General features: G+C 45.4%; 1 long non-coding RNA gene and 1 pseudogene across 2 annotated transcripts; both read left to right on the plus strand.

The window, feature by feature from the left end:
* Positions 1–90: 90 nt before the first annotated feature.
* On the plus strand, positions 91–4,011 carry LOC306641581. The gene is made up of 3 exons (XR_013758205.1): positions 91–222; positions 1,514–1,557; positions 3,959–4,011. It is a non-coding gene; the product is annotated as an uncharacterized lncRNA (long non-coding RNA).
* Positions 4,012–5,245: 1,234 nt separating this feature from the next.
* On the plus strand, positions 5,246–6,590 carry LOC306641411 (eukaryotic translation initiation factor 3 subunit H-like; annotated as a pseudogene). The gene is made up of 4 exons: positions 5,246–5,409; positions 5,520–5,666; positions 5,959–6,445; positions 6,487–6,590. The product of its transcript is annotated as a eukaryotic translation initiation factor 3 subunit H-like (transcript).
* Positions 6,591–6,926: the final 336 nt, after the last annotated feature.

Consider the following 6,926-nt stretch of genomic DNA (forward strand, 5'->3'; position numbering starts at 1 on the left):
GCCAGATCCGGGCCTGCAGAGCGCCGGCCGGACCACGGGCTGGCAGCGGGGCCGGTGCTGCCACCTGCGGACCGCTCCCGGGATGGCGTGGCCCGGGGCACCCGACACTTAGGCGTCGGGGTGCAAAAGTTGGGGCTGGAAACCAAACCAAGATTGTTAACTTCCAACCTCGTGGGGAAGAAAGTTGGGCGAACCCCAGCAGTGACTCTCCAGGAAACACTGGTGAGTCAGCAGAGGACCAGAGAGCGAAGTCAGAGACGAAACTAGCTACCTCTGCTTGGGGCCACTGTCCTAACGGCTCTGTCGCAGCAATTCTGTGAAGGTGCCCCTGCTGTCCCCATTTTGCAGAGGAGAATACTGGACCTCTCAGGGAGGCTAAATGACTAGACCCAGGGTGGCACTTGTCACAGGCAGAACAGGGATTCTAAGCCACTAAGGCCTGTTGTAATCACAGGCCACAACCACTGGTCAGCGAGCTATTGGATCACAGGTAGGATTGTGTGATCTGGCAGGCAAAATACCACTACTCCCAGATGAATTTGAATTTCAAGTAAACAAGAAATACGTTTTGGGTATATATCTCCCAAATATTGCACAGGGCATATGTGTACTAAAACAATGGCTTGTTCATCTGAAACTCTGATCTACTGGAAAAATTAGTGGAGTTGATGTTGAGGGAGCTTGAAGATAGTACTAGTATCTGTGTCCGTGCCACTGTGACACTCTACTGGGGAGATGGTATCTAATTTGCAGCTTGCACACAGGAGACCTGTGCATGTGTCTCCTTCCCTATGCTAGGAGAATTTGTGTTTCAGTGGAAAATACATTGTTGAGCGCAGTGGTTCTCTACTGGGGGCAATTTTGCCCTCCATTCTACCCCAGGGGACATTTGGCAACATCTAGAGACTTTTTTAATTGTCACAGCTGGTGCTGCTGATTTCTGTTAGGTAGAAGACCTGGACGCTGCTAAACATCTCACAATGTTCAGAAAACTCTCTACAAAAAAGAATGCCATAATCTGGAATGTCCCGGAGGCTCAGAAATTCTAGTTTAGAAACTCCGTCCAGGGTATCTCCTTCCAGCCTCCCATTGCTTTTGAGTTATTTTGTAGCTCTGAGTTGTAGGTAACTGTAGCAATGCCAAATGATTTTTTCTATAGCTATGCAAATGAATTCTGTCCAGCGAGAGACTGTTTTACCCTCCTGTGAAGAAGCCAGTTTTGGTCTGTTTACACATTCATTTCAATATCTTTTACTCCATATAAATATGTGCCTCTTTGACTTCTCTGCCTAGTTTCTTCATTTGTGTTAAATGTTCATTTTACATCTACATAAGTTATATCATTTTATATCTACATCAGAGTAGCGATTTTACCCTTAAAATATTATCTTTGCATTATTAACCCTCTGTTCCTACCTATTCTTGTCTTTAACCAAGTGTGCTCATAGTTGCCCATGGCTTAACCCCTGCTTTACTTGACCAAACTTTACTCAGGTTTCTCTCTTTCCTTCAGGTCCCTGGACTCTGCTTGCCCAAACCTGAGCCTTCATAAAAAAGGTAGTGCAGGGGCTGGGGTTGTGGCTCAGTGGTAGAGCACTTGCCTAGCATGTGTGAGACACTGGGTTTGATTCTCAGCACTACATATAAATAAATGAATAAAAATAAAGATCTATCAACATCTAAAAAAAAAAAAAAAAAAAAAAAAAAAAAAAAAAAAAGAGGTAGAGCACGCCCCCTCCTGTTTTCATCAGATTCTCCTGGAAATTGGCTGAACACAGCCAGAACTTTTTCCTGTCTGGCCCCAGTCGTCATCTTCCCACGTTTGTCCAGCTTCCCCTCCAAAGACTCTGCTTATCTCTGTTTGCCTCTCCTTTGCCATACAAAAGAAAATTCTTTTTTTTCTGTTTGATTTTAAGATGCTTGCAGATTCCTGAGCTGGAGTGTTCTCTCCATTGCAATAGTCTTTCTAATGAAATTCTCCTTATCTAAGTCTGGATTTGTTTTTGACTATTTTCAGCTGGTCAGTCTTGGCATGCTGCCTGATAGGAAGGTACACTGTCTGTCACCAGGCTCCATCTTCTATACCGTTGGATGAGATGGGACACAGGCAATCATTGCTAGCTCACAGTTTTCTGGCACAAGGATTTATGAAACCCTCACAATGGAGAACAGAGCAGAGACAGCCCTATACTAGAGGCCATTAATTTGTTCCACTGTCTGATTTCCATTGGCCCCACCCTGATTTCTTTGGGCTCTGAGCTCTTGGGAGAAAGCTTGTACACTGCCCATTGTGGCAGAGCTTAGACTTCTTTGGTCCAACTCTATAACTCTGAAGGAAGAACTTCCTCTCAGGCAGCTAGGGATAGTCCCTTCCTAAGTCCTTTTAGCAACAAATGACTGGGCAGACTAGACCCATCATGCCAATCAAATCAGAAGTTTCACATAGCCTGGGGCAGAGGAACCTCCTGGCTCACCCCAAACTTCCTCTTCCCCAGCTGGGGCACAGCTAGGTACAGACCTTAGCTTACCTTGCCAGCTAACTGTGCACAGAATTGCACTCCCTAAAGGTCTTAGGCTGTCTGCAGCCACTACAACTGGTTTGGAAATACACACAGTGATTACTGCCTTTACCATTTGGACAAGGGCCCATTTTTAATGTATACACTGTTCTTTATGCTTCCAAGCCTCTCTCATGATGTGATCTCATAAAGCCGGCCAAGTCTCCTCTTTCTCTGACCACATGATCCCTTTCATAGGCACACACAGGCTAAGAGGGATACACACACCCTCAGTGGAAAACCCTCCTGGAGCAAGTCACCCAGCCCTGAGGGCAGTGGGTGACTCAGAAGCAGCTGGGAGTGTCCAAAACTGCCTGAGTCTGGACCCTGGCCAGAGACAGAGGGGAGGGGGGGAAGAAAGAAAGAAAGAAAGAGTGGGTGTGGGGGGGAAGATGTGAATCTGTGAATCTCAGGGGCCATACCAACCCCATGGACCTGGATATATCAGTGGTACAATTTATAGGTCCAGAAGATACTAATCAAAGATTCCATTTTAGAAGAGCTCCTCTGGTTGCACATCTGCCGGTGCTAGGTGTGCAGCAGGGTCCTTTTCACACACTGGCAAACAACCTTCACAGCTGGTCAAAGGAGATCTTATCTTCTCATTTTGGGGATGAAAATATGGAGGCCCGGGATGTGGCAGTGAGCCTGAATCTGAAGCCCTAGACCACAGTCTCCAGGGTCTCTCTCCTTCCAATTCAGAAGGGCAAAGGGAATGGCAGGTGGAGGCTGAGGAAATCCTGGGCTTTCCTCCCCTCCCTGTTTCAGGGAGAGAAGGAATTCCACAGTGCCATAAAAATGGCTAGCGTGCTTCCCAGCATGTGTGAAGCCCAGGGTTTGCCCACTCCCCCTACCCCACCCTTCTGCAGTAGAAAAAAATCAACAAAACAACCTTCCCCTCAGGTTGTGTTGGCAAGGAAACTTCTTTTTCATTTAGAGCAGTTACAGGGTTTATTCTTTCCTTATGACTGGAAGGTGTGATATTGATCTCTTAAACACCAGTAAGCAGAGAGGGGGCTTCTGAAGGGATCCCAAGGGCTGAAGAGGACATGGGATGGGCTTCTCCCTGGTGTTGCAAAACACTGGAGATGCTGGGCACAGGAGAGAGGAAAACTCTAGAAGGAAAACTTCAAGCAGACCAGTGTCCTGGGCCTTTTGTGTTTCCCATCAGCTGGAGCACAGGGCATTATAGCCCACCCTTGCCATGAGGCCAGAGCCCAGTTGCTGCCCATCACCCACTGAATACCCTCTGGCAGGATTTTCATAGCACTGGGGGTTTCACTGCTATGAGTGACTAACAACGCTAACGATGACTCTGCTAGTGATAAATTGTATCTTGTATTTCTGGAGTTCCTTGCTATTTTCAAATACCAACAAAGGAAATACCATCTATTTTGCAGAGTTCACAGAGGGGTGAAGAATGTCAACTCAAAATGTTTGCAGAATTGTTTGGGGAACTGCACGATCTATGATTGTTGTCATCATTAGCAGTGACACTTTTCTTCTAAGGACACCCAAGTGAGTCCTTAATGTGTGGCAGCAAACCCTCTTATTTTCCATACTCCCTGATGTAGGGAACAAATGCAGAGTTTACTTATCTCCATTCCGTGGGAAGTGATGAACTCAATGTCATCATAATAGTATGTAGAAGAGGTGTTGCCCTCCCCCAAGTAACTTCTACTACGAACATCCCCAAATCCCCCGAATAAATAGGTTTCTAAGCCAGAAGAAGATGCTTACTAAGCAAAACTAGCGACAAGTTCCAAAGACACCCCACCAACTCCATCTACCATCCAGATATTTTTCATCCCTAAGTCCCTCCCATGTAGAAATTCTAGAACTGTCCAGGTATGTGCTCAAGGCCAAGATGGCAATCTTCCACTGAGCCACTCTGAGTGTGCAGTCTGCATGGTCAGTGTGTAATTTCTTCCAAAACACCAGCCATGGCAGAAATGGGTGACCCTGTGTTACTTAGCAGCCTTCTGCAAGTGTGAGGAATGTGGGGCTTGTTAAATTGTGATCTGAGTAACTACATTTTGAGAAGTGTGGCTCTACCAGATCTCTCTTTGTTACTTCATCTGATTCTATTCCTTTTCTGTATCAATCATTGTTACCAGGGAGGGATATTGAAAATATCATTGTCCTGGGGCAGGAAGTCTGTACTGTTAGCCACTAATTGTTTAGTGGATGGATGTAGAGGGGGGATTTGGAGGTTGCAAAGAAGGGGCTGAGGAGTCAGGATACTGGGACAGTGAGGGGGCAAGAGGGGGCTGGGGACAGCCAACCACCAATTCTGCTCATTGCAGATGACAGTCACACAACTCCATCACAGTTAGTCAGTTTTCCTGAGATTATCAACTTATAAGGAGGAAAGTTTTATTTTGGCTCATGGTTTCAGAGACACTCTTGCTTTGGTCTGCAGAAACAGTATATCATGAGGGGAACACACGGGCTGGGGGAGGCCTGTTCACTTCATGGCCACCAGGAGGCAGAAAAAGAAAGAGAAGGATAGGAAGGGGCCAGGGTCCCAGAACCCTCTTCAAGGGCGTGCCCACAGTGATCTGACTTCCTTCCACGAGGCTCCACCTCCCCGTGGAGCTAGAGGCTGGCAACAAAATCTTTAGCATTTGAGTCTTTGGGGAACATTTAAGATCCAAAGCAGCCTTTCTTCCTCTCTGGCTGGAAAGATGGCGTCCTGCAAGGAAGGCACTGACTTTACTGCTACCTCTTCTAGCTCCACTGCTGGTGTGATAGGGAAAGGCAAGGAAGGGCAAAGGCAGCCCTGGAGATTCAGCCATGAAGCAAGGACAGGTAGATGACTTGGTGGTATTAAAGCTAATCAAACACTATTGTGTGCATGTATGAATATGTAACAAAAAATCCCATCATTTAATGTACAACTATAATGTGCCAATAAAAAATGTGGAAAGAGAAAAAATAAGATAATCAGATATTGTCAAGAAGAAGGACAAGGAATTGAGGTTGTTCAAGGAGTGCTTCTGAGTCTGGTTATAGAAGATCAGCTTGAAACTACCGATGGCTTTCCTTTCCCCCAGCACACAGAGGGTGCTGCTGATTTTGATGAAGTACTGGGGATTGAATCCAGGGGCACATTACAACTGAGCTACATCCTCAGCCCTTTTTATTTTTTATTTTGAGTTGCTGAGGCTGGCCTCAATTTTCTGATCCTCGTGACTCAACCTCCTCAGTTGCTGGGATTATAGTCCAATATCAGATGGATATGATGCGGATCCTTCACCATGTAAACATTGATCATCTTCACGTGGTCTAGGTTAGGGTACTATTGTTCATTCCTCAACCAGGAGTTTCTCAGTTGAATTAGCAACATGCCATTGAAGAATCTATTGTTCTCATTTCAATCCTATAAAATCTTCCTAAGAATCTCTTTCGCTAAAGGCATATAGACTGACTCCTAAACTGATGGGAGTTTGTAAAGAGAGGATTTTTCTCCTGAGGCATTGAAAAAGGCAAATATCACCTTTAAGCACATGTTTGAAGAACTGCTGACTGTAATTAAAAATTCATATTTGATCTATGCCCTAATGTGGGAACTTGAGAAGAAGTCAGCTGTAGCAGATAAATGTGAATTGCTCAGCCTTGCTAGTAGCAATCATTTGGGGAAGAATCTACTGTTGCTGATGAACAGAGTGGAAGAAATGAGGCAAGAAAGTCAAATATAACACACACATGAGGAGTACCAGAAAGCAGCAGCATCAGAAACATCAGTATCAGCAGCGTCGCCTGCAGGAAAGTATGTAATGTCAGAGTAGAGAGAAACCCTGCTCCCTGAAGAAGACCTCTCCGAACTCCTCAAGCCACCCCAGGCGCCTACCCGGATGGATTCGCTGCTCATTGCAGTATTCCAGGTCATTTTACAACTTGGAGGTTGTTATGATTTGCTCTCAAGTTCTCAGAACAGACTAACACTTCCTGCCAGAACATCATGGAGTTCACCACCCAAACTTAGGTAAACTCTTCATGACCCAGGCTCTTCGAGAATACAACGACTAACTGGGCACGGTGGTACATGCCTGTAATCCCAGTGGCTCAGGAGGCTGGGGCAGGAGAATTGTAAGTTCAAAGCCAGCCTCAGCAATTTAGCAAGGCCCTAAGCAACTTATCAAGACTCTGCCTCAAATCAAAACAACAAAACAAAACAACAACAACAACAAAAAACAAAAAAACACAAAAAACAAAAAACAAAATCCCCCCAAAAAGAAAACAACAATTAAAAATGAAGTTTCCTGAAAAGGCGTAATATTACACTAGGGCAAGAATTTACACTTTCACTTTGAAAAGTACAGAGGATTCCTTGCTGTCTTTGGCTCTAATCTCTTTCTAGCCAGT

This window comes from Sciurus vulgaris (assembly GCF_902686455.1).
Source record: "Sciurus vulgaris genome assembly, chromosome: 12".
Taxonomy (NCBI): domain Eukaryota; kingdom Metazoa; phylum Chordata; class Mammalia; order Rodentia; family Sciuridae; genus Sciurus; species Sciurus vulgaris.